Source organism: Rhipicephalus sanguineus, chromosome 2 (assembly GCF_013339695.2).
Source record: "Rhipicephalus sanguineus isolate Rsan-2018 chromosome 2, BIME_Rsan_1.4, whole genome shotgun sequence".
Classification (NCBI taxonomy): Eukaryota; Metazoa; Arthropoda; class Arachnida; order Ixodida; family Ixodidae; genus Rhipicephalus; species Rhipicephalus sanguineus.
The window spans coordinates 72854052-72881668 of NC_051177.1; the positions used below are offsets into that span (position 1 = coordinate 72854052).

Sequence of the window (27617 nt, forward strand, 5' to 3'; positions counted from 1 at the left end):
GCAAGCATCGTGGTGTGCGCATGCTACGAGACCGCGCCACCTGCAGGCCGTCCTGTGACAACGTGTAATTTGGCGGCAGCTCCGTCCTTAGTTCCTTCTTTTTCACCCCCGCTTATTATCATTCATATATAATAAGATTTGCGTAGGAAATCCGAGCAAGCAGACACTATCTTGTCCTTCGAGACCATGTACAGATGACACACGAGACACAGATGCCAAAATAGGAGAAAACGGTGAGAAAAGAGAAAGGTATATTGATATATCTTCTACCCTTCCTGCATATGCGAACCACGGGGAAGAAAGACATTTACAGGACTTACGCAAAAGCGAAAAATAAGAGTGTCAAGGTAAAGCAGTTGGTCCCAACCCTAATACATGGATAAAGATAATTCTGCATGCCCCCGAGCCCCGCCTTCGTGTGAGTTTGCCAAGAAGCAAGGCACCTTCCTCTGTGAACCGAACGGTAAGCCACGAAGAAGAACAAAGCCCTTTCCCGAAGCTGAGACAAATTGCCCACAGCCCCCGGGGGCAAGTCACGTCCTCATATAAAGAGAGCGGACTTCTCGGTAAAGACGAACAGCGCATATGCGCGATCTATACGGCGCGCCACCTGTAATATAGTCTATGTAGACGTTGTTAGCGTGGTGTTCGTCGGTCCACGCGCATGCGCCGTCGCCTCCCTGGCCGCCCCGAGGGCAGACATGGGGGCATCTTCATTAATAATTTACGAGCCCGAACCTCCTCCTTTTCTCTTATTTCTTTGCCTTCTTGTCACTTCCGTTTATCGCTATACTGGGTCACCGGTGCATCAAGATTTCCCTTTTTTTTATTCTTTAAGATGAGCGTGATTCATACGCGTACCCGAGGGCGGGTCTTGCACACGTAGAACACACATTGTACCGACCGCTGTGCGAACGTAGATTACCATCGGTGGCCACGGTCACGGAACGGTTGCCAGTATCACGCGAGATGATAAATGCGCCCCACCGCGTCACTCGCCGGATATAGTTGCTCATTGGCCAAAATGAGGCGCACATGTGGACATATAGTTGCACCTACACATTGTAGCAAGCTTTGTTGTTGTCGGCGCGGCGTTACGCCTATGATTATTAATTTGATAGAATCCACCAACCTCGAGTTTACACTGCTGCTTGAAAGCATGAAGTCAGGAAACTTAAGTAAAGATAAGCATCATAAGTAACAAAAATGTACTAAGGTCCCACTCGGCCAGTTGGAAGACGAAGAACCTAAAGGAAAGAAAATCGATCCATCCGTCAATCCGTCCGTCCGTCCGGTCAAGATAGCGTGTATGTATGTATGTATGTATGTATGTATGTATGTATGTATGTATGTATGTATGTATGTATGTATGTATGTATGTATGTATGTATGTATGTATGTATGTATGTATGTATGTATGTATGTATGTATGTATGTATGTATGTATGTATGTATGTATGTATGTATGTATGTATGTACGTGGGTGCATGCGTATCTATCTATCTATCTATCTATCTATCTATCTATCTATCTATCTATCTATCTATCTATCTATCTATCTATCTATCTATCTATCTATCTATCTATCTATCTATCTATCTATCTATCTATCTATCTATCTATCTATCTATCTATCTATCTATCTATCTATCTATTCTTTTAGAACGCACGTGATACCCGCACTGAGAGCCGAAGGCTGGGTGTTAGGGTAAAGGAGTATGCGAATATGTAAGAGACTGTTCTGGTGTGTACGAGAACAGGCGGCACTGAGCCTATTCGGCTTTACAAAGTTCTTTGCAACTATGCGTGCATAGTTGCATAGTTGCATAGTTGCATAGTTGCGATTCGTTTTATAGCCCTGCCACTACTTGGGACACTACTTGAGACACTACTTGGGCTATATACATGGGCGTGTACAGCAACCACAGTCATATTATAGTTCGCGTTGAAATCTTGATCGTTGGTCGCATCCGGCGTTCTTACTGTTTCTTTCAACATCTCAACGTTCCGTAAGCTCCATTCTCCAGTCGATATCGCTTCCCGATCTCCCTCCCAAGATCTCACCTCTGTCTCGTGTCTCCGGTTCTATATTTGGTCGCGCTTCACTTCGTGGCAAAACCCTTTTCTTCGCTGCGTAGTATGCCCGAAAGTGCTCCCTCTTCAATCTTCCAGACGTCCGCCACATATTGATCGAGCACGCAAATTCCTAATACAAAGAAAAACTGAGAGCTAGAACTGCTGAACACTGTCATGCTTCCATCCACTTGTACAAGCCACGAGCGTGTGGGTAGAATCTCTTCTCAGGCATTGACTCCTCTGCAAACTCGTTGTTTAATTTTTCCCCCCCACGATATTTGTTACGTTGGTGCGTCGTTTCGTTTTCTTTCTGCCTCTGATCCTCTCTCTCTCCCTTTGGAGCATCGCTTCTGTTTACCCTCGCTGTTTTCCTGCATCACCTAGAATCGTTTCCCAGCGAGAGAGATAGAGCACGCTGCCGTGCTTGCTCTGGGGTATATACTGGCGGTAGTTGTCGCTGTGGTCGTAGCTCTTTTGTTCTTTGCCCTGTGTACGTTCGGAGCGATGACGTCTTCGCTTCCATATTTGTTCCACCAGCAACGACTTGCACCGACGACAAACGCGCTCGATGTGCGTGTTTCTGCGTGGCTGCGTGTATGTTGTTCCTAGCTTTTCATTTCTGTGATGTCATGCGCGACTCGATATACGTCCTGACAACGCCTGCGGCCATTGCTGCACGGAACGATGCTGGCACCTTTCGCCTTGCCGAAGGGCCCAGAACCGCCCCCGCGAAAATGTGCGGAAAAACAATCGTTTGAAATGTCGCGTGGGAAATAAGGGGAGGGGGGGGACATCAGCAACGTTCGTCCTGAAGCGAGGCGCGTTTCCGGGAGAATTAAAGAGGAGAAACTCCAGTCGCCGAGGTGTTGAGCTTTGAATTCAATTCTTTTTTTCTTACTCCGGTGTGACCGTTTTTCTATCACGTTTTAACCGAACTTCGTTTTATTTTCTTTCCCTTTCCTTTGGAATTGAAGCATCAGTATGGTTTGAGGCAACAAAAAGAAAAGGAAAAAACTATCCGCGTGTCGAATTGTCGAACGTGAGCGCACTTGCGATTGAAATCGGCTGCAGGCGCACATATTTAGGGTGATGACGATGTGCGAGAGTTCCGCCGAGATTAAATTACGTTCAAACGGGCGGATAAACTGCCACGAGTGATTTGTTTACTCGCGTTATCCACCTGTGGCAGTAAGTGGAAGAGCGCTAGTTTTGTAATTAAGTTTATGAGAAATGACACTCGCAACTCAGCGTTTCGAAGGATGTCAGGAACACTTTTCTAGTGAACTCTCGCGAGCGCAGCAATTTTCCACTCCTAAGAGAGAGAGAGAGAGAGAAAGAGAGAGGGTGGACAGGAGGGGCAGGGGGCAATGACCATATATAAGTGCGCATGCTAGCCATTTTGACATAGATCGGCACCGAATAATTGTTGCGTGCTCTTTCTGACCGCCTTTTGTCGTCATCGTGAACATTTGTGCGCGCTCGAGACCTCCATCCTGCTCAATAATCGCGTTCATAATTACTGAGAACACCCGTGATCGATCGATCGATCGATCGATCGATCAATCAATCAATCAATCAATCAATCAATCAATCAATCAATCAATCAATCAATCAATCAATCAATCAATCAATCAATCAATCAATCAATCAATCAATCAATCAATCAATCAATCAATCGCTATATAGAGACTGAAATTTAATCTTTCTGTGGAAGTAACTGAAAAGTAAAACCTATCAGGCTGAAGCACTATCACATTCACGCGCCACGCTCCGAAAATGAACGGAAACGTATACCGTTCGAGTATTCTGTCTGTATGCTACAATAGCTCTCATATGTTACAGAGCTAACGACATCGTCAGTATTTTACGCCTTATTGGTTTCTTATAACTCACTCTTTTCGGAGAGACGTCGTCGGTGCGGAAGTCGTATATAGGCGCTGCAGTTCCGCGCGTTTCGCTGGCTTTCACTGCTTCCTGAGCGGACAGGATGACGTCACCTGCACACAAGAGATTTTTCGCAATGTGAAAACTGCAGATAGGTTGCACACCACGCGGCTTGCATGCACCCTGTATACGAGAGTGGCACAGTGTTTGAATGTGAGCTTATGTCTTACGGGATTTGATCATTCTAAAACACGCAGTGACCGTACCGCAAGCTTAGATTATATGAACACGAGGCGAGCGGGTCGAGTCAGTGGTCGACTGAGTCAAGTCCGATTCGACTGCAGCTACATAATCTTGACTAGCGTGATGGGCGAGTCCACCCGTATCTCGCAGGCGGGTTGGCCGAACTGCCCTCGACGTTCTGCCGATTCGACCCGTCACCATTTGCGTGAGCCCGACAACCACATTCCCGCTCGCGAGCGGACTCGAGTTGATTTTATTACTTTAATGTAAACGTAGCTGGTAACATGTCAGAAACGAATGTCTTACTGCTGAGTCGACAACCAGTTGCCCACCTTTAGCTCAATCTCCGTTTTCACGCCGCAGCAGTGTGTGAGGAACTATAGATCCATATTCACGAAAACATCTACTGCTAGGAACTGTTCATCAGAAAACATTTCAGCAAATCTTAATGGACGTAGTGTCGCTATTTTCGCATGATCAAATAATATCTAGCCATCTCAAGAAGATAAGTATAAGAAGAAAAAAACAAAATTTAGCTTTAAAGAACAAATCAGTGCTGCCTGACGCCACGAGACGCGAGTAATAAGTCATGAGGAAACCTAACTTTGCCATAGCTGGTCTAAAGCTATTCGTTCTACGAGGACTGAAAAAAAAAAACGAAAAAAAAAAAACACGGAAAGAAACAATGAATCTCTGCAGAAGCGGGCGCGCATGAACATACAGACGACCGTGAAAACAGTACGTGATCGTTAATAGACCCCCCCCCCCTATTCCTACTTAATTTAGGCCCGAGGGAAACCTTGAAAAAGAGACGATTAGACTAGCGTTGTGTAAGTGATATCGCATATTGCGCGAGATTTCTCGGCTATAACAAGCCAAAATAGTAAATAAGCAAGATGTTGTTGTTTAAAGATTAATTATACCTGTACCATGTGTCCTACGTCCCTATTATCAAGTTGCCCCAAGGCCAAATCTATTGATTTCTTTGCTGGACGAACTGGCCACACTCTCGCCCTGAGACGAAATTCTGTCCCTTCCATTTTTCCGACTCATTTATGCTAGTCAGGTCGATCGCTGTGCCTTTAAATCGTAGTTATGTGCCTAAGAAAAACTCTACTTTTCAACGTTTGGGCACGAAGCATCTGGATTAGCCGTAGAGAGAGGCCCGTCATTCCCGTTTCCTAGGCAACTCCGGGCAGAAAGGAAACACGAAAAAGAAAAGTGAATAGGGGAAAGCGGGGAAGGTTTCAGGCACGTCAGGAGTACGGTGTGGCCGGTGTAGACCGTGTTTTTGCTCCCCGAGGGTACACTTAATGGAAGTGATTGTCGCCGAGTACGGTGCATAAGTTTAGGCGTGGAAGTTCCCCAGTACGTGCGTCGGGGCTGGGGACACGCAGGAAGAGAAAAAGGTGGCAAAGGGAAAGGTCGAAAGTAGGCGAGTACGTAAAGAGATAAGACGAGAAGATACGACCGCATCGTGCTACTGCATGGAATAAACGGTTCAAGAAAAAGCAAGAAGAGCACGGAGAAGGGAAATGCAATCAGAGAATCCAGGGCTGGCTCTCTGTAAAAGCATGCAGCACTGGGGAAAACTAGAACACGTATGCGCTTATTGACGTTGCCCTACTTCCAAGGGCACTGGGTGCATATAAGCACGTCAATTCAGGAGGCCGTGCAGGGCAGCGTGGACTTCAGCAAGTCACCAACGTCTCGAAAACAAGACATGACTATGAGAGGCCGTAGTGGAGGTCACCGGAAATTTCGACCACCTCGGGTTCTTTAACGTGCACTGGCATGGCGCTGTACACGGGCATCTAGCATTTCTCCTGCGTTTAAACGCAGCCACCGCGGTCGGGACTCGATCCCACGACCTTCAGGTAAGCAGTCAAGCACCATAACCCCTCAGCCAACCCGGCGGGTCACAATCGAGGTTTCAATTCATATCCAGGCACAGTGACCTACGGCCGGGTCGACCCTAACGAAAGGAAATTTCATTAGAACTTTTTTCATCATCCTGCTTTTATTACACCTTAGGACCTGCTTATGTTTTTTTACAAGATACAGCACTAGCCGCACAGCACTAGCCGCATAATGGAGTCCACCCGACTCCATTATGCGCGACGAGGAAGTTCTAATGAAGTTTGCACGAGCACACTCTTCAGCGACTTGCCCCAACATTCAAGACTATATGCGTGGTTAGGACAACTTTCCCATCTTTATGAAGCGCGGTAGCCTCCTATTTAATACAAGTGTAGACCTGTACACGCTGGCGGAGCATCTCGCAAACTTCTTCCAGAGATGGAGGCACCCCGCGTACCTCTCGCATACTTAAGCTTGGCTGACGACTTGGTTATCCCTTTTCTCAACGGACCCGCACCGAGGGTCTGATTTGAAAATAAGTTGTATTATCTTTTTACAATGCGCCACACCACGTTTTCTTTTTTTGCATCTTTTACAGCTAGCCATACTACCATCAGCATTTTTGCACTACATCACATTTACTTGGCATTGTTTATGCCAGGCTTTACACTAGTTTAGTCAATTAGGCTTCTCTAGTATCTCCAAACTTTCGATTGGGATATCATCAAACCCACTTCGTTCTGTCAGTCACAGGGATTCTTCCCCTATTGTCACCCGTACACATTACAAGTTCAGGCGAGTTTTGAAGCGCACCCTGTCCTGGCTGTCATTAGCTGATGAAGACCTCCATGATAGCGTAATAGGACCAAAAGGAACCGGACGCAGCAGACGTTCGTCTGTGCCCCCTTTGAATTACAAAGCTTCATTGCCGTCAGTGCCTGCATAGTCAGCTTACCTACCAACCTTCGTATTGTTAAGTCATTGCTTCGTATTGTATGGTTAGGGAACTACATGATGTTGGATTCTTCATTAGCAAACAGACTTCCCTGGGCTGCATGGTTTTGTCGATGCGGGTTGTGAGACTTCAGTCACAACTTACGGACGAAGAAATGACAAAAAGTAAACCTCAGCCTACGAAGGAGCCGTAGTCCATAAATGCTACCGCGCGTGTAAGTGGCACAGAGGCGAGTGGGAGAGGGGGGGTGGGGAGGGCTCTCGAACTACAGACAAGCTCTCCTGAGCTACGCGCGAAAAATGGAAGAAAGCGCTGGAAAGATAAGCAAAACGTCTAATGCTGCGTGAAGAAAGGAAGAAAGAAAGCAAAGAAAAAAGGTAATCTACTTTAGTGCTGCTTCGTCACCGTCGCCGCGCCAGACTCGATTACTAGCCCGTTGCGCACGTCTTCATTTTCTACAGTTATCTCTCTCTTTTCCTTTTTTTAAGCGCTCGCGTCTTTATCTGGCTTATTGCGCGCACACCCGATTTGTTTGCGCCTAAATTTTGTGTGCGGGGATGTCGATGTGTAACGGCGCCAAAAAAAAAAAAAAGTACGGTCGCGGTGGTGTCGTCGTGGTGTAGTACGCGCATATAATATATGCCCACGGAGTGCCGACACGCTCAAGTTTCCTTACGAAGAAGAAGCTTCGTGGTAGAGAAGCGTGTATTAGCTGTCGCCGAAGTCGCGAGAGGGAGAGAGAGAGAAAGCTATATCAACGCAGCGAAAAAAAAAAAAAAAACTCGACTAAAGATGGCAACAAAATACATGAAAACGAGAACTCGAAGCCCGAGAAGCTTGCGTCGTGCGAACATCGCACCACTCAAAAGCATGCGGATGTAACCACATTACGAAGTTCGTGCCAAGAAGATTAAAGATGGTTGAATAAAGCTGGCTCCCATCCCCCTCTCTCTCCATCTTCACCCGAGAGCGATGTCTGGTGGCACGCCCAAGCCAAATTGAAAGCCCCCGGCGACGAATTGTTGCTATACGCGCTCTGGATATTGAAGCCGAGAGTTGCGTGCGCCTGTTTTATCGTTACATTTTTTTTTTTTCGCGCTCCACTAAGGGAACGGCATAAACGCGAAGTTTTTTAGCATCTGCAACTCTCTCTTCCTCTCTCTGCGAGCGAAAAAAAGTTTGAGAGAAAAAAAGAGAAAGTACAAAAGTGCGGAAGCCAGCCGCGAACTTGTTAAATTTTGCTGATTACTCGGCGCGCGGCAGCGAAAGATGCTGTCGCCGAACTATATACTCTACTGGTCTTTCATCCGCTGCCATTTTTAGAACAAATTTTTTTGTGCGCCTCTTTTAAGCCTCTAAAGCACTACCGAAGAAGTCCTTGTGACCCACTTCTGAGTGCGCCTGCGGTGGCCTGGTTATCGTAAAAGTACTTTTTAATAGAATTTTATGAAAGTGTTTAGTTCAGAGAGCGTAGAGAGTAATAGAATGCTATACTATTACGCTTGTTTACTTAGAGTTAAACTTGAATTTCAAAGAAATAAAGTTTACGTGGCTAGTTAGGAAAAGTAAAGGCGCTCGGCAGGAGGCATATCTTTGCGAAAAGAAAGAAAGAAAGAAAGAAAGAAAGAAAGAAAGAAAGAGAGAGAAAGAAAGAAAGAAAGAAAGAAAGAAAGAAAGAAAGAAAGGAAAGAAAGAAAGAAAGAAAGAAAGAAAGAAAGAAAGAAAGAAAGAAAGAAAGAACCTATCAACACAATGTAGGTTGGGGGTGGGTTGAGTTCACGAACGCTTTGACTGTGAGAAAAAGAAAGAGACAGAGAGAAGGAAGGAAAGGCAGGAAGGTTAACCAGGCGTAAGTACGGTTTGCTACCCTGCACTGGGGAAAGGAATAAAGGGACGAGGTGAGAGAAGAAACGAGAGAGAGGGACAGAATGACGCGCACACTTAGGTGGGCACATCAAGTCTACAGCTGGTCACACCGATCTGTTAACTTCATATGTTTTAGTAGCGTTTTCGTTGCCTTTTTCGCCTTCGAGTCACGTGACCATTTTTGTCCCATAATATCGGTTACAGAAAAAAAAAAAAAACTCTACGCAAATGCAAGGAGGCGGGGCAGTATCACTGCCAACTTTCTTTCTTTCTTTCTTTCTTTCTTTCTTTCTTTCTTTCTTTCTTTCTTTCTTTCTTTCTTTCTTTCTTTCTTTCTTTCTTTCTTTCTTTCTTTTGCGAAAAACGAAAGCGTTTCTTCCCATCATGCGGCCGTGATTATTTGTAGGTTGAACCATGTCGCCTTAGCATTGTTCGTCACAGTTCCTGTATCTTTCGTTGGCGTGAACATCGCTATTTCAGGACTGCCGTTTCCTTATGGAGGCTTTGTTTCCATGATCCCCATGATTCACGTATGCAACCATTGCAAGATGAATCACAGTGATTGACAATCACCTCTGTCTAACGTCAGCAAGCCCTCTCCGCACTCCACCAATGAATTCAACGAACTCTCATTTCATCACAACGTCCAATCCTCTACCGTATTCAACTGCATTCATTTTTTCCTTCAGTCGCTTCTTAATCCCAGATAAACGTTGGCGGAAGGCTGTAATCCAGCGCTTAACGGTATGACTAAACCAAACTCACAGCAATAACGTTAGCTCACGTATGGTAGCGAAAATAGATCGCGCATAGAAATTACGCCGAAAAGTCGGGAGGCAAAGAACGCAAATCAAGGAGACCCGCAGTGCGCTGTATACGTGATAAGCGTGCGTGATGCGTTTATTGTCATTGGTTTTTTTTTTTTTCAACGCAAGGGAGGTGCATGCTCTCTAGAGGCTTGCATCACTTTATGAATAAACGCCATCCACGTTTCTCGAACTTTGCCTGCCTTCTTCCGGCCTTTTCCGGATGACGAATGACCTGCTGTAACGAAGCGAATTCAAAATGCGGCGTTAGAAACACCTTTCGGTCTGCAGGAACGCCGTAATCTTTGAACTTTCGCATTTAGCTGCACTTCAAGAAGAAGAAGCACACTGCTCGTTTTGCTGATTAGTACGCTATATAGTCCAAGTAGGAAATTCACCGAGACGAATTCATCATGTCAGAGGAATGAAACGAACGCACTGCAGTTTTAACACCGTTTTCCGCTGGAAAAGTAATGAATTATGCCAGTATACCAGTCGTGCGTTTCTAAGAAGGCGGTACGTTGTATGGAAATTCAGGTTTACAATGCTTTAGGCACCTTGAGCTTGAAGCCTTCCATTGTGACTGCCTTGCCATAGAATGCAGTCGGAAGAAAGCTCCGAGGGACGTGACGCACGTTCGCCGTGACACCTCCAATCACTTATATCACCAATTAAGGATAAAAAATATCGAACCGCGATTGGGAAGCGTTTCTGAACAGCTCGAAACGTCATTGTAGAATTTCGAGCACAAGAGGGCAGGGTTGCCAAGTCGAAAACCCATAGTATAGCCAGAAAATTGAAAAAGAACTAGCTAGAAAGTAGCCAACTTGAGCCAAAGAAAACAGAAGTAGCCAAAAGTAGCCATGCGCATTTGGAAACAACTTCAACATTTGAATTTAAATCACTAAATGCAAAAGCCTTTCGGCGGAAATGTAAATAAGTAGAGCACAAACCATCCAAGATCAATATTGTCATGATGAGGTAACAAATTTGGGGGATCTGTGACGTCATGATGACGTCATAAGGTGACGTCATCAAGTGATGCTGATTTTTTGAGTCGCTCGTGTTGACGCCGCCGACGGTCAAATTTCGCGTTTGATGAGCTATCTAAGCCTTTCGTCTCAATAATTTCTTGCGTGATGGCGAAGTCCGAGCACTGAATATTCCAGAGTCGCCGTGCGTACCTAACACTAAGAAATGAGAAGCAGTTCATTGGATATCCGATTTGTAATGTCGATGAGTGCAGAGCGCCCTAGACGCGGAGCGCTTTTTATTGTCCAGTTCCCTTACCGTAGGCCAAGGTCCCAAGATCTTCTTTTCTGTCAGTGGTCTTGAGTCCAGGTGACGGAGCCTGACTTCCATACTACGTCGTTGAGCGCAAGGCCATGAAAGCCCTCTTGTGCTTCTTGAGGGCCACCGGACTTCACGAGCGCCTGTGAACTAACAACGCGAGTTCGTGTTGTGTAGTTTCACGCTGTTCATCCATCTCTTTCTTACTCTTCTTCTTTCTTCTCTACCCCTTCCTTTCTATTATTCCCCCTTCCCCCACACCAAGTGTAGGGTAGCCAACCGAGCCAAAGCTTGGTTAACCTCCCTGCCCTTCCTCTTCGTATCACTCTCTCTCTCTCTCTCTCTCTCCCTGTTCCCTTACAATTATGCTGTTTAACGTCGGGTTCAGCAATAGGGCGCCTGCAAAACTGAGCTCCATCCAATTGTTTTCCCTGAGTCCCAGCCACGTATCCAAGGGCCTTTTGTTCTTGTGCTCAGGCCTGCTTGACAGGCATGTTATAAACGTGTAGTCTTTTATACTGACTTTATCACCACGATCATTGACCTTGCTGAAGTAGAAGCTGAGCCATTCATTTAATTGAAGTTGATTCTCTGCGCAATGCAAGTTCTCAGTTCAGTTTTGGGAGCTGGAAGCCCGGTTTGGCCGCCATGTTTTGACTCCACATATTCGAACGCCAGCGGCTGCGACGTCATCAGACTTTCTTCTTCTCAAATCGAGGGTATGAGAGAGTAGCCAAAAAGTAGCCAAGACGTCTTTTTCTGCCGCCAACGGCCCCAGAAAGTAGCCAAACCTGGCAACCCTGCAAGAGGGACGAAAAAAAAAAAAAACAGCGCAATGCCTACAAACACGACACACGTTCACGACACATGCAAACGACGCTATTATTCAAATAGATTATATATACGCTGACCGCCTTGTATGCTGCTCAATGCATAATAGGTTGTATATATATATCACAGTCGTACGAAAACAAACATCGCCACGGGATGCAATGCAAGCGCATCCGCGTGATACGATCACAGGGTAAATTTTGTTACTTGCAGTCCCACCACCTGTATGAGGTCTTTTATAAGCCGTGGCTGTTACAGTTGTAGCACAACAGATACCCGTTGTTGTTGTTATCGTAAGATTGCCTCTTTGTTTCCGATTCTCGTTCTTTTTTTAGGGTGTCAGAGAAGCTCGCGTACGTGTTGTTCTTAAATGCATACCGTTATAGATAAGTCAAGCGAGCGACTCGCTGGCTAGATGTAAATGGCCGTGACGCACGTCAACTTGCGTCACTGCGTATACGCTCAGCGCGGCGGCAGGGAGCATGCTTTCGCCGATCGGAAATCGTCACCTTCAGCCGTGCCCCCCGGCTGTCATTCACAGTGACATACGTGACGTCATTTCACCGCTGGAAGCCGCGCAAACATCTGCGCGCTGGCTACACAGAGACAGCAAGCAGTTTACGTGAGGTTGTGTCTGTGTGTGTGCGCAGCAGATTGCGAGAAAAAGGTGCGTGACATTGTCGTCGAGCTACATAGCTCCCTGTGTGCGAAAAGCGTACCGCCTCCCGCATTCTCACGATATCTTTACGTTTTCTAATATATATATATATATATATATATATATATATATATATATATATATATATATATATATATATATATATATATATATATATATATATATATATATATATATATATATATATAAACCACACGCTATGCTATGCTGGAGGTCTACTCGTATATTTGGTGACCTTGACGCGAAACGCGCCGTGACGAAAGAAATGCCTGCTTGGATGACTTGGGAAACACCTGTGAGCGAGCGAAAAAGAAAAAAAAAAGAAAGCGTATGCGCGCGCAGCGAACGCCTTCTCTTGGTTTTACACTGCGGAATAACGGGCGTTGTTGCACATAAAAATGGCCGCGCGCGCAGAGCGCATTTCCGCCAAACTAGACGCAGCTGCTGCGGCGTCGGCTGTTGCCGGCGGCACTAGTTGGCGGCGAGAAGGCGAGCGATGGTGCGCGTACCTTGTGGCTCACCGGGACGGCCGCGCAAGTATGTTACTTTGGAAATGCGTGTGTCGCTGCTCGTGCTTCTGCGTCTCCATGAGCACGATTGCCAAAACGAGGGGATCCCGAACTGTGGATGCGAGAAGCGGAACAGCGACGGGTGCGACGAGAGCAAGACGTCAATACATGCACAACATGAAAAGTGGCTCGCATATGGCGTTCAAAGGGTCCACTTTTATGCTAAACATATGTGCTGCTTATTACGGCGCATCTTTTCTTGAGGGCAGCAAGGCTTTTCGTTTTCTTTTCGTTTTCTTTCTCTTTAAGGAGACCAACCCATACACCCTGATGGTGCGCTCATTGTCCTTGAGTGAAGTGCGTAGCAGATTATCGTGTTGTAAAACACCGAAACAGGACGCGGGCGATGTCCACGCTATATTGTTAAAAAATGTGTAAGCAGGTACGCCGAACATATAGAAGCAAAATAGTGCGCACTGAGGGGTTCAAGGAGTGCAGCTTACGAGTCGCGATTCGTTCGAACGCAGTGGTAGCGGCTCTTCAGCAGAGCGTAACGGTTGACGCCCCCCGGGTAAACAAGAAGTCCGCACACGCATCGTTGGAGGCTGTCCAGAACGGCAGCTAGGTGGCGGGAGGAGGGCCCGGGAGTACAGAAACGCAGGGCACACGGAGAATGGCGCGATCCTGCGATTCGCCCCACAGGACCGCGGTTCAGTTGTCGCCGAACGCCCCTCGCTGACAAATACTGGCCTGAGTTCGTTCTTGAGATGAAACCTTAGAAATCCGCGAATAACTAAAGGTGACACTCACACAGCTTTTGTTGTAGAACACAGCTGTGATAGGAAAACAAACAAACGAACATAGCCCTTGTAAACTGAGACATCGCAGGTTTGGCTGTAAGCCGAACGAACAGCTATCTACACTGCCGGGTATCTCAGCTAACTTGCGCCAATTATAAAAAAAAAAAAAAAAAAACACGCGAGACGCCTATCGAATTGACCCAGTATTTTTCTACGCAATATTCAGCACGTCATGATTTTTTTTTTCAATCCGCCAAGCTGCGTAATGAGAAATGTTTCTTAATAAACTTTTGAGGTCGCAGCTCTAACGCAACTCTAACGAAAAACCTTGAATACAAGAGTTTTACCGCTTGTTCATAAATGTCGGATTATTTCAGTTACGATAACCTAATTGCAGTGTTTAATTTTGACCCACCGTTTCTTTAAAGTGCGCGAAATTAAAATAAATGTTGCAAGTTAGCTGAAACACCCTGTAAAGTGCTAATTTAGTACAAACACCCCTATTCAAACATTCCACCATCTGAAAAGGCAGTAGCTCGGTGGCGTAGTGCATGTGATTGATTTAGGCACCGTGGGAGCATGACTACGCTGCGTACTTGTGTCGTCCGTATGTTGCTCCGTGGACGCAACACTTCTTTTAAGACAAGAAACATTCACTTTAATTTAAGAGGCAAAGCTCCTCTACATTTTCTATGCTCACGGCAGGTCTTCTACTATGAGTTAGCGCTGACGTCAGTGAGGCTGTTGTAGAATCCTTCACTGGCCTGCGCGCTCAACGGTCTTTCGCGCTGCCAAGAGTAAGCTTTTACTCCTACGTTCCCTGCTATAATTGGCTGAGGTCGACTACCAACAGAATAAACGCCGGGAGGCGGTCATTGTTTCGCCTACACTTCATTTAAGGGATTACTGACGCAAACGTCAACAACCTGTTTTTCCTACTGTTTTTTACCCCTGCATTATTAGACGGCCTACTGAGTTTATAATGAGTGTGAGACATCTCATTTTCTCCGTACGGGCCAGATATAATAAATTCTGCAATCTCCTAGTGGGACCAATTGGAAACAGCACCCATTCGGACATGTCGGGTAGGACTTCCTTACAATTGAGAAAATATTGGATCTTGCGTTGAGATGACATAACTTCGAGCGGGACATTCATCCCTATTTATCCATCCGTAATTATCACGCAAGACGGAAAGAGCCGGTATAAGAGAAAAAAAGAAAACACGCTTTCGCGTTGTTTGAGGCAAATATGACGCTTGGGTGATAAAGATAGCGCTAATTGTATTCCGCGCGTCTGTATTTATATAAACAGGAGTGCGGAGTGAGAAGTTTAGGGAAACAGCACAGACTTTCATAGAAGTTCTCGGTGGTTCATTTGTAGCTAAAGAAAGCACCACCGGTTGTATTGGTTTACGCGTAGTCTATAGCGTATAGACCCACGTTATTCACTTCATGACGCATGCGCATCCATTCTTGCCGCGAGTCGCGTGCGGCACAGAACAAGCGCGTCCCGTTGGATAACGCCGCTTTGACGTCACTGACACCGCAGTCTGGTCACAGGCCTTATCTTGCCGGAAGCTCCACTCTACTTCTAGCGTCGAAAGGATGTGTTTCGACACACGCGCTGGCGCGTCACTCATTGCTCGACTAAAAGCCGGCGGCCACAGCTACCCAGTACAAAGACAAGAGCAAGAAAAAAGAAAACAAATCGGCCGTAACAGCTGATACGAACACGCAAAAGCGTAAATAAAAAAAAATTAGTTCCATTCATGGCTTCGCGTCCTTTCCCGCCACCGCTATCAACCTGCCTTCTAGTATTGCGAGCTTGCGTGCCAACCTCTTTGCGTGGGACGCCGCTGTTTCTCTATAGATAACAGACGCGGTTGATGGAAGGAAGCGCAAGCGCGCTACAAAACATTTACGCACTTGGCCTATCCATTAGGAAAACGTAATTTTAGGGCGCTAAAGAGACACACGCAAGGGAGAAACACACATAGCGCGTTGAAATGCCTGCGCGCGCGAGCCATAGTTTACGCGGGTTGCAATACTGTCTGTATAACAGTGGTAATAAAACTGCTCGTGAACTCTTGTAGGTATTTTCATCTTAAAGAAAGGTACTGCGCGTGTGAGTGATACCTCAGTCACGTTGTATGCTGCTGAGATGCACTTGTTTCTCTGTCAATTTATCGTTCTAAAATCCTGTTTTCTAAGTGGTACAAGGTTGCACAAGAAGAAGCTTTATTTACTAAGTTCCACCCACTACAATTTCCTACTGAACTTGCTAGATGGAACTGTGATTCTATTGTCTATGAAAGATTGTGTGTTAAACAGGAAGGGAGGGAGGCGGGGAAGAGGAGTGTAAGAAACACTTTCACAAGGGAGAGGCCACCTTCTCGAGATGAATACCGACACCACCAAGCACTAGGTCGGGGTACGTCTCTCCCCGCAAGAAAAAATCGGCGAGTGCCAAGCGGCACGGCCGGTCGAACCCAGTACCTTCCCCAAAGGAGGCGGTCACTGTACCACCTGATCATTGCTGCGGTTATCCAACCCTCAGAGGCGCCACTCTTCCTTTCCTTGAAAGAGCTGAAGCTCGGGCGAGTTGGTATGGACCCATTGGAAATTAATAACAGCGCATACAAGACTAGGAGAAAGGACAGAACAAACAGTGACAGCGCTCTTTGCCTCTGCTTGTTCTGTCCCGCTTCCTAATCTCGTAAGCACGGTTAATACTTTCGAATGATTCATTTCCTTCCTTTTATTCTCTATTCCTCCCTCCCCCAGTGTAGGATAGCAAACCGGACGCACTCATGGCCAATCTTTCTGCATTTCCTTTTTCTCGCACCTTCCTCTCACCTCATGCCCCTTTAGTGCTTGCCATTGTTTTAAATTACGCCCCCTTCACATTCATGCAAAGCAGCTAGCAAGAGCTATGAATATTCACATAGCCTACCGGGCTCAGCCCTGGTTAACCTCCCTGACTTTCTTTTGTTCTTATTCTCTCTCTCTCTCTCTCACAAAGCCGTCCCAAGGTCTCAGAACTCATTAGGTCATGCATTCATACGAGTCCTCCTGTATTTGAAGGCAAGTGACTTTCAAGCCTTCGTCGGTGGCTACGCCGCAATGTGCGCGTGAATTGTGAATCAAGCGCACCGATACTTTCTCTTTCTCTCTTTTACTCCCTCCCTTTCTTCCCCACGTGTAGTTTAGTGAACTGAACAAAGTCTAGTTATCCTCCCTGCCTTTCCTTCATTTCTCTCTCTCTCTCGTACCAGCGTATCTGCATTTTGCTCCAAATAAACGCTTTCGCCTTCCTTTCTGTGCACGCACCGTCATTTTCCGCCACTGCGGTGCTATCTGGCAGCTATGTAAAGTGCTTCTTTACATAGCTGTGTAAAGTGCAGCTGGCTTCCTACGTAAAGTGCTCTTGATAACGACGAAAGCTGGGCAGCGATGCACTTTTTAGTATAAAAACCTCGGCTCTGTAGAGTGGCGCGTTAGCCCAGCGAAAGAGCAGCAGGCACCCAACTCCACTTTAATGCCTCGGACAAAAAGCATCCAACAGTGGCTGATGAGGGCTTTAATAATAAAGAAAAATCACAACACACTATCAGTGCTTTCACTTTGGAAGCAAATATATATAATCACACGAAGAAAGTCACTTTGGTTTAGGTACGCAAAGGGTTAGTTGCCGTCTTTAAATAAAGCTCAGCGTGAAAGCGTAGCGTGCGCCTCGATCGTCAGCGCTAATGTATTGCTTCAAGTTGCGAGGTTATGAATGGTCGCATCTCAAGGTGAGGATATTCTGCTTAGTAGAGTCATCTCACACAAAGTGAACGTTTACTGGATGTGCACCCTTCAATTCAGGCTACGTTCTTTTCTTAGTTCTTTCCTAATACCAGAAGAGTGTCAGCAGGATGTGTTCGAGAAAAAAAGCTACCAGGCATATGTCCTGTTACTGTACATGAAGAAGCCATTTTCATACGGTCATTTTTTCGTCTTTCCGTCTTTGCATACACCAGATAGCTGCGCTCGAATGCGTTGCCACTTAACGTTAGAGTGAATGAAAGAGAAAGGAACAGGAAAGGAAAAAGATGGCAAGGACGTTAATCAAACGCGAGCCGAGTTTGTTACCATGCACCGAGGCCAGATTGATGTGCGATAAAAAGGGGGAAAAAGGAGAGGGCGAGAGAGAGAATTGGAGGGATGCGCTATCAGTGGGAAAAACCGTGCCGCTGTCGATTACGCCAACAATCGATCACTGAGGCAATTCGACTTCAAGAACTGTGGCAACTGCAGCGCCGCTGTGCAAGCCTTGGTGCGACGCGTGGGATCGTGGCAAGGTCTAGGGATTGTTGTCACTGAGAAACGCTGCTTAGAAAGTTCAGTAAAACTTCGGTTGGACCTAGTTAGTACATAACTTCTGAGGTGAAGAATTCAGCGCAAATCAGGACGGACTACAAAGAAGAGATGAGACAAGCCCTGTCGCTCACTAACGACTTCTTTATTATTCTTGAAACAATGGGCATAAATGTCAGAACCACATAAGCGGGCGTCAGCAGCATAACAAGACCGCATATGCATACTTAACATCAGAGATAACTAACGAAGATGCGCACGCATGAATTCGAATTCGGGTGGGTACAAAGTAATGGCAGTTTCCCTGATACAGTCATCTGTGTTTTTTCTTGATGCGGTACGCTTTGTAATGTAGGGAGGATAACCACGGCCGGGCTATAGGGGAGAAGCGACGCGCGTTGCGTCTCCCCACTTGCCAGGCCATGGGCCATGGGTAGTTTTGGGCGGCTGTCCCGTATTTGAGCAGAGGTAAAGGAAAGAAAAGAAATGAAATGTGGAACGTGGGAAGGCTCTTCTTTAGTTAGCTATTCTACATCAAGGGAAAGAATAGCGGGAAAGGAAACCAAACGTACGAAAATGAAATTGAAGAGAGAAAACGTCCGGGAAATTCGGAAGCCCTCTAATGTGTTAGCGCTTGCGTTGTCTTCTTTGCCTTCTGTGTCCTTGTTCTTAAGTTTTCGTTATTCCAGTGGCGCTGTAATAGTTACTTAAACCCGGGAACCGGAATAGCGCCTTGAATGAACCGCGTAGGCCGGCTACACATGACTGGGTTTTCAGAAAAAGACCGGTCGTCAAGACGGGTTAACGAGTTCATAAAAGACTGGTATATACAGAAGATGACGGTCGCGGACAATTGCTGTAAAGAAAGGCCACTTCCGTTTTCCGGCTCTCAATTTGGCGGCCACGATCAACGCGGTCCGTTAAGAGTTGCAGTACAGTAGCTGAAGTCATTGAATAGGAGCAATCCAGCTATACTGAAAATATATCCCGGAAATGTTTTCAATCTATAGTCGGACACGTCATTTCCTACAGCCGGTAAACAGGTACTGCCACATCAATGAATACATCACATTACCGTTGCTCTACTATAGCGAAATACGCTGAATTGATCACGTATTTGTTCATTGAGGCCGACACTCCGCGCAATGAATGCTTTTGTTCGAAGTGGTACTGAGTGCGAAGGCGTGAAAAAGAAGCCAGGTCTGCTGCTAGATCACTTCCCTAGCTTGACTTTCTAGGGTGAGTGAGTGAGTGAGTGAGTGAGTGAGTGAGTGAGTGAGTGAGTGAGTGAGTGAGTGAGTGAGTGAGTGAGTGAGTGAGTGAGTGAGTGAGTGAGTGAGTGAGTGAGTGAGTGAGTGAGTGAGTGAGTGAGTGAGTGAGTGAGTGAGTGAGTGAGTGAGTGAGTGAGTGAGTGAGTGAGTGAGTGAGTGAGTGAGTGAGTGAGTGAGTGAGTGAGTGAGTGAGTGAGTGAGTGAGTGAGTGAGTGAGTGAGTGAGTGAGTGAGTGAGTGAGTGAGCGAGCGAGCGAGCGTGCGGCGGATAAGAATATTAGAAAACGAAAATAATTTTCCGCATAATAAAAGCCCTGCACTGCAACACACTACCATGGATACGCCTCGGGTTTGCTTGTTCGCAAATAAAAGATCACTCAAGGCCTTCCGAAGCCTCCGCATTTGCACACGGCACAGTCAGTCATGCTGATAAAAAAGAACACGCAGGATTTCGTGAAGTCGACATTTGACCACCTGCTACACCGCATCGTTGTTTTGCAAGTTTGCAAGATGCTTCTGGAGCACCGTCCCCATCGCTCGTCGGCCCACAAGGCAGTTAAAGCACTTTTGTGCTTTTTAAGGACTACGGGCCTGTGTGAACGCTTGTGAGCGCTTGTGATTATTTTTACAGTGCCACCGCCACATACGTGTCAGTGCATTTATTGATCATTTCCTTTTTTTTCAGCTCCCCCCTCTCTCTCTGTCTCTCCCATCTTTCCACTCCCCTTCCCTTTCCCCCGGCGTAGGGTAGCCAACCGGACTGCTGTCTGGTTAACCTCCCTGCCTTCTCCTTTCCGTATTCCTTCCTTCCTTCCTTGTGCACGGAAACGGCAGCAGAAGCTACACTGACGATTTTTATGAGCGCAGGCGGGAGAGACACAAGTGAATTTCGAGTCCATCCCCTAAACCACTCGGTAGCCGAGACACTGCGATAATTCTCTTGCGCTTTAGTGTTCTGCAGCGCAAACCGTTCAAGAGGAAAAGGGTGCGGACACAAATTGGGATTGTTGGTGGAACGCGCTGCACTACAAGGAAAGCGGGAATAAGTAATGCGATCCTGGCCAATTCTATCTTTTTGTCTTTCTTAAACAACCGTTCCGCAAGCGTCTCGCATTTACTCGTGGTGAGTTGCGAGCACAGGCGATGCTTACAACAATGAAGAGAAGCTGTCAACTGAGAACGTTTTTGTCCTTATAGTTGCGCACAACCTGCGTCCCTCCGTCTCAGCAAAAGCGTGCAGTGCACGTCAACCTGTCGAGAACGAGAGCGGGCTGCTTCCTTCAGAGAAGTAATAACCGAGAAAATCGTGTGAACTTTGTTAAATTTATTCATTAGTATTTACATAGTGGGGTAATATATATAGCGGCACTAGTTGATCTCTTATACTTGTACCTGGTTGGAGTCGCATACGGTCCTATTAGCAGCGGCTAATAGACGAGTCCTTCTCAGAACTCGCTGAATCTACACGTAGTAGCTTTTGCTGCAATGCACATAATTAGTGAGGCGGAGTACGGGAACCTATTCTCCCGCGCGTATTGGAGCATGCCTTCCGCGCCCTTTAATTTACTTCTTTTTTTTTAGCAATATCCCTGCCGTGCAACTTTGCTGAATAGTGGCGCACTTCAGCTATTGTTCCCACCCACACGTTTCCGAAAGAGTTTTCAGCGAATGTGTAGGACCGGCGCAAAAAAAAAAGAGATAAAAAGTTCCACTGCTTCATGGCTGTGCTGCACAATGGTTTAGGTCTACTTTCCGGTTTGTCGTAGCAAAGTTAACTAAGTGTAAACAGAGAGACGTCCTGTCTAGGACAGCATTTTGTCCGAGTCCTTTTGTTCTCTCATATTCACATATCTCTTAATGATATTAGAACTATGCAGGCGTGCGCGTCGACGATAGCACGCTACAACGCGTAATTACGAAAATACGTCGAAGAAATTTGCCGCAGCACGTTTGCGTAATCTCGTGGTACTAATTTGTTCATCTAGCGCAGAGCTTCGCCGGCAAAGGGGCGCGGCATTTTGTCTTTAGCCCTCCCAAAAGGTCACAATAAAATTCAGTGATAAAACAGTGCTTTTCTGAAGCCGATATGATGTTAATAAATGTAGTATATAGCATCAACAACACTATATTTAAAGAGTGTCACTAATGCATTACTGACCGGCTTAGACATTCGAAAAAATGTATTTACGTCACAGCATGCACTCAGGTAGCTTGTCAGTTCCTGCTTTCAATGTAAAATGCTATGTTTCCAAACTCCCTTTCACTAATCACTTTAAAGAACTGTCATCTCACACAGACTAGTGCTGGGTTCAAACAATAAAGAAGTTCATTGGGCACCTTCTTTTGTTCTCCCGTATTTTATTATTTCTGTCATTGAGTACTGCACTTGCGAGTCATCGCTGGCGGCAATTCTTCCTGGAGTGACATTGCAGAAGCGACTAGTTATAACAGAATAAAGTTCGAAATCACATTTGATGGTACTTTTCCTTTTTTAGACAGTCCTTTTCTCTACATGTCAATGACAGTCCTTTTAAATACATGTCAATGGATTTGCCTCGTTGCATTTGCTACTGCGTTTCGTTGTCGGCATAAATTACGTTGTTTGCATTGCGTCGTAAGGTACGAGATGTTTGCCCCTACACAGGCATTGGTTTCGAAATCGGCGACGCGACTTTCATAGTCAAGAGATTTAACGTACTTCATTACTAAATATTTCCGGAGGGAAATGTTCAATGATGTTCATGTTCACAATGTTCCGTTGCTATAATAGTCAGCGCGTAAGCAGCGTCGACGTTAACGAAGGATATAAGAAGCCCGGCTCGCTGGCTCTGCTGCGCTAACGCGAGAATACAAGCGAAATTTGCACCAGAATACGAACGAAAGGCGGAACGCTACCGGATGACCAACCTATGACGGCGCTGGCTTGGGTCCTGGTGGTCAACGCTGTTTCCCACCTTGGTTTCTGAGTACTCTGCGCATATGCACCCGCAGAAAAAAAAAAAAGAACACGCGAGACACCGGTATTGGAAAGAAGACAAACGCTTTCCTTAATGGACTCGCTAGCTGCAAGCGATTAGCGAAATCCCAAACCCGTATTGCACGAGAGACTGCTTTCTCGCGTTATCCGCGGGTACAGAGACAATTTGGCTCGTTGAGCAGGAAAAAAAAAAGCTGGCTTCATTTCGAAAACTCCTTTGCCAGATAAAGTTGGCGTCGATCGTAGCATGCTCGCCGGCGAACAACGTACAGATCCGCTAATATTGCCGCAGTATTTTGCTTTTCTTTTCTTTATACCCGGACAGTCGTTTAGAAGTTAAATGGTCTCGCGACGGCCAACGGATTATTCGGCGGACGGATCGGACGCGTAATGCAAGTGAATGGATCTACATGCCGAAACGATTGTTCGTTTCGGCCGCATTCATATACAGCCCGACCGGATTAGGAGTCTAGGTGATTGCATGCTGCTGACTGGTCCGATTATCCGGGAACAAACACGTTTCTTTTGCCGCTCGAGCAAACACAAAGAGACGGTGCGCGCGTGCATGTTTGGGCTTGTATTACGTGAGCATGGTACTAACCGGAGGAAAGTCGGACTCTATGTTATGTTTCTAGCTCTCTTCGTGCAGATAATACATCGACACGTGGCGCCGAAGGAAAGCCTTGATAGGATGGAGTATTCTCCACGGCACGGCTTTCTAAGCTATGTTGGGGGTTACGTTAGCACCCATTCGCGGCTCATCTGATCACATCTTACGATGGAGCGTTCCTATACGGGGCGCGCTTCCGGCTGAGCTTGCCTGAGGCCATCATCACATTTTTTTGTGTTTATCTGTCATCTTTCCCGGTAGCAATCCTTTCTATTTCGGTAGCTTCCGGAAGCAGTAATCACGCTGAACTTTTTTTTTTAGTATTTCTCATTTTATTTTTGTTTATCCGGAGACGTCGTTCTGTGACCGTGAGAGTCTAGCTCGGCTATTTTAGTTCTATTCGCTTCGACACATCGCATACGCATCGCCTTATGACGGAATTACAGCCGCCGACGTGACATAGATTCGAAGCTCGAGGTGACGCGGTCGCGCGCTGGGCATCGTTTGCGTAATCGCCAGAATTAATGAAATATCGCATTACACGAGCAACACATACGCACACACAAAAAGCTTGGCAGATGTACAGTAACGCGTTTACCGATAGCCATCGTGTCGTTCGTGATTTACAACTATATCTCCCGCCCTCGGCTTTCCTGTTTTATTTTTGCGAGCAAACACCCTTTGAAGCAGCAAGTGTCGCCGTAGGAATTTTAACCTGTTAGCGATTACGAGAAAATCGGAGGATAAGCGCGAATACGGAAGCGAAAACGAAGCCGTTAAAACCCGGGCGATAGGCGTAATGCGAAGGTCTTCTCCGAAAGCCCCACGAAGGTTAGATGTTATGGATTGCGTTCGTGTTTTTTTTTTTAGGAAAATGCGCATTCGAGTCTGCAAAAACGACCATCTCCGCAGAAAACGATCGAATAGTGATGAAGGACTGACCTCGCACGCATTGAATTGTTCCAGGCGGATCGTCGGAAGCCTGCAAGACAGGCGACATTGAAGGCCATGACCCTGATGCTCAAAGTGTGACGTTGAAACGTTCCAATGGTATTATGCATGCAGTCACACGGAATACATAGCTAAAGGATCTGTATCGCTCCCTCAGCGGCCTTCAATAGCCTTGGAACGAGTGCGTGAAAGAGGCGAGAGCACGTTGAGTGCATAACCGCGATTCGTTGAACGAGACCTTCGTTGTGATTTCGCTAACCCCTTCTCTATCAGCAACTTTCGTGGAAACGCGACGATGTCATCAAATTCAGGTTCGGCAGGGTAAAACCAGAAAGCCACTCTGGTTTGCGTAAAGTGTAAACCGTTCACACATTTCGTTGTTTGAATGCCAACATTGTACATTGAACATTGTTGTACATTGTACACTGGTCATTGCCAGCGTACAATGTACATTGGAAATGCCTCCCTTCTCCAAGAATATTTTCAATTTTTCATGGGTAATATTCACGCACACATACACACACACGCACGGACATATATAAAGGGTAGTTAACCCCCCTATCCCCAGAAAAAAATCTTTTCTACGCCACTGATGTGAAAGGAATTCCAGGGTTCGACGGAAACCCGCCTGGTCGGAATAGTTCATGGCAGAAAAGTCGAGCGCCGACCAATCGTTAAAGAGACTAACACAAAGACAAATACCCTTCGGTCCCGCTACGGGAGCCTTCGAAACTTCGTTGCATGATGTTGCCTACACTTGCACGAAATTCGAAAGCACATGAACGGATTTTAATTGCGAGAAGTAAGCGATCGGTTATAAGCAACTCGCGAAGGGACTTTGAGTATGGATTGTGAACAACACCCCCGTAGCGGGACCAAATCGTTTTTGTCTTGGTGTTCTTAACGTTTGGTCGGTGCTCGTTCTAATGACTACATTAGCGATCTCTTCCTATTCTGTCGAGAAGCTTTTTGAATTGAACTACGGATTTTATAACAAGTATTTCGTTCCGTGCAATGTATCATGGAAGGAGGCAACGTCGATACAGTAAAATAATTATGAAATAAAAGAAAAAAATATGCGTAAACAAACGCGGCATGGAAGGAAATGAAGTGATCTATCATAGACATCGACAACGGCATTGCCTGTGTTCGAGACGATCTCGAAATTTCGTTGTATGTGTTGCTTACGCTTTCGCGAAAATCGAGAGCACATGAGCGGAATTTTATTTATGAAAAGTAATCGACCGGTTTATAGGCAACTTGCGAACGTACGCTGCTATATGGAATCATTTTAGGAGCTCAGGACACGGTTATTCACAGATCAGTAACAGAAAACGAAAGGAAAAGAGGAAATTATAGCCCAGACTGCTCGACCGTGCAACATTCATGGGCAACGTCTATTTGTCAGGGTACAGCGGCTGAAACCCTTTTTATTTGATAACTATATTCATTTCTTATCCGGATGGCTTTGATTATATCTGCTTTTTATTGTCGTCCAGAGCGCAGGCTGGCATCACGAAAAGCGAGAACTAACCAATCGTTGAATGCAGTAATGCAGGACGCACTAGTAGTGGTTAAGCGTAACCAGAAATAGACTTTATAACCAAGACTTTCAGCTTTCTAAAGGTCTTGCTACTGGGACTTTTTCACTAGCGCTGACAGAAGTGCGCATAGATTGAAGTGGAAGACTTTTGTTCACCGTGTTTACCTCGCGTCACACGTCGACTGCAGAGCCCGGTGTCTCACATCTTGGTTCTGTCCTGCAACCGGCACTTGACACGGGACGAATGTGTTTGGAATAACATGGATACATGCAAAGTTTTTTGTCTTCGTTTACACAATCTCGATGTGAGGGAGTCGAGTAAATAAATCGAGCAGTCATGTCGGCTCGAAGCAATAATCGTTTTTGTGTATCTTGCCAAGCCGAATGAGGTATTCAAAACGTTAACGCCGCAGACCTACCAACGTTTATAAGGCGCATTTGCTGCTGGCCTCAGCCAGGTTGCATCACTTGGGGCTGAAATAAATAAAGGTTAAAGTTGAAGCCATCCTTTAGTGTTGATCGACTGAACTCACCTCGACCCTCACTCCGCACATAACCGCTGTTCTTAAAACAGCGTGAAAAGACGAGACATTAAGACGGGAAATACGTAACAGCAATGCCTTAAGTAATCCCCATGTTCTGAGGATGAAGAAACGCGAACTTTGCCAATTTTCAATACTACACGACCACTATAACTTTTACGTGAACCCGAATTGCCCCTTATAAGGTTCACGTAAGCTTGGCCTGCAGATGGTATCACAGAAACACATAGCTTTTCAATGCAAAAAGTCCCCTCCGGCACCTGTTGCTCAATGAAGGGGATGAAAAGGAGTAGGCAAGAAAAAGCAGCGACTGTAAGCAAACATTGCACTCATAAATTACGAACTATATCCACGAACTTTACGCTGTAACGTACATTCGTGCCCAGCAGACACGGGCAATGCCATTTTCTGGTAATATGTAAGAATTACGCGATGTCTAGTGTATGGCCCAACGAGCCGCAGCAAATGTCGTGCCAAGGCGTTGCGAAAGATACGTCAAGTATATAGAAGTCTCGGCGCGGCGCTCTTCGAGGCCCGAGAAAAGTCAACTTTCTATCAAAGAACGGTGAACCCGTTTTCTTTCTGATCAAGAAAGCTAAGTGAGCATATCTCTGGTGTCACACCGCGAGTAAAAGCACGTCGGAACTAATCAATATTCACGAACAAAGTGAAAAGAAAGATGGCGATACTGAAACCCAAGTCTGGCACCTCATCTGTTCCTTGGCCTTGTGCCTTGTGTCCGTTTAGCGACCATTCGAGAAAGAGGATTCTGGTTATTTACATGTTTTTACTAAGCTATACACGACCTCACTATTTGCTGCACCCTATACGTAAAAGGATAAATAGACGAGCGACTCTTTGCGTGACAGGCATTACGGTTATTCTCCATCAACAGGGATGGCCGACGGAGGATTCCGGCGCCATTGACGTCTCACTCTGACGCGACGCGACGCGATGTGGATGCAAGGACGCGGACAGCAAAATGGATCCCGCGTATTCATCCTCATCGACTCGAGAGAGAAAGGCGAATGACAAATCAGCGGAGCGAACGCCTTCTCCGCGTAAGGTCCTCGGGGGCACCGCTCTGTCTCCCCCGGAGACGCCTCCGAGTTGGAGGATGCGTTGTAGCGCGAGACGGGTCGAAACAACGTTCACCGCAGATGAGGCTGCGTAAGGAAATCACGAGCAAAAAGAGGCTGACGGGGTAGCGGCGATCACCATAAAAAAAAAAAAGCGGGGAAGAATTCTTTTTTTTTTCCGGATGGAAGGGACGCCGAGCAAATAGGAGGACGCGTCGTCGCTCGGACGTCCCAGGACGTCCGAGAGAAAACGGAAGACCGATCACTCGGACGGCGTGAGTTGGCGACTGGGAGCGGTAGCTCATCGTTACCGTGGCAGCGAGTGATGCCCGGTTTGGAGGTCCGAGCTCTGACCCGGTGCCCATTAGGCATAATTGTATACAAGGGATGCACTGCGCACCCCTTTTTTGGCTGCATATGGGGAACAACCATGTCGCGGACTCGGGCGTTTTTTTTTTCCCGCTCCTCTTCTAGCAACCTGCGAG

At 46.3% G+C, this 27617-nt stretch overlaps 1 protein-coding gene across 4 annotated transcripts in view; it reads right to left on the minus strand.

Moving 5' to 3' along the window:
* Positions 1–27617, minus strand: part of LOC119383176 (dopamine receptor 1) — a 250098-nt gene that overhangs the window by 88365 nt on the left and 134116 nt on the right. For all 4 annotated transcript variants that reach the window (XM_037651208.2, XM_037651209.2, XM_037651207.2 and 1 more), the window contains one exon: positions 3970–4073. The gene's annotated coding sequence lies outside the window, so the exon portion shown is untranslated. The remainder of the gene's footprint in view (positions 1–3969; positions 4074–27617) is intronic.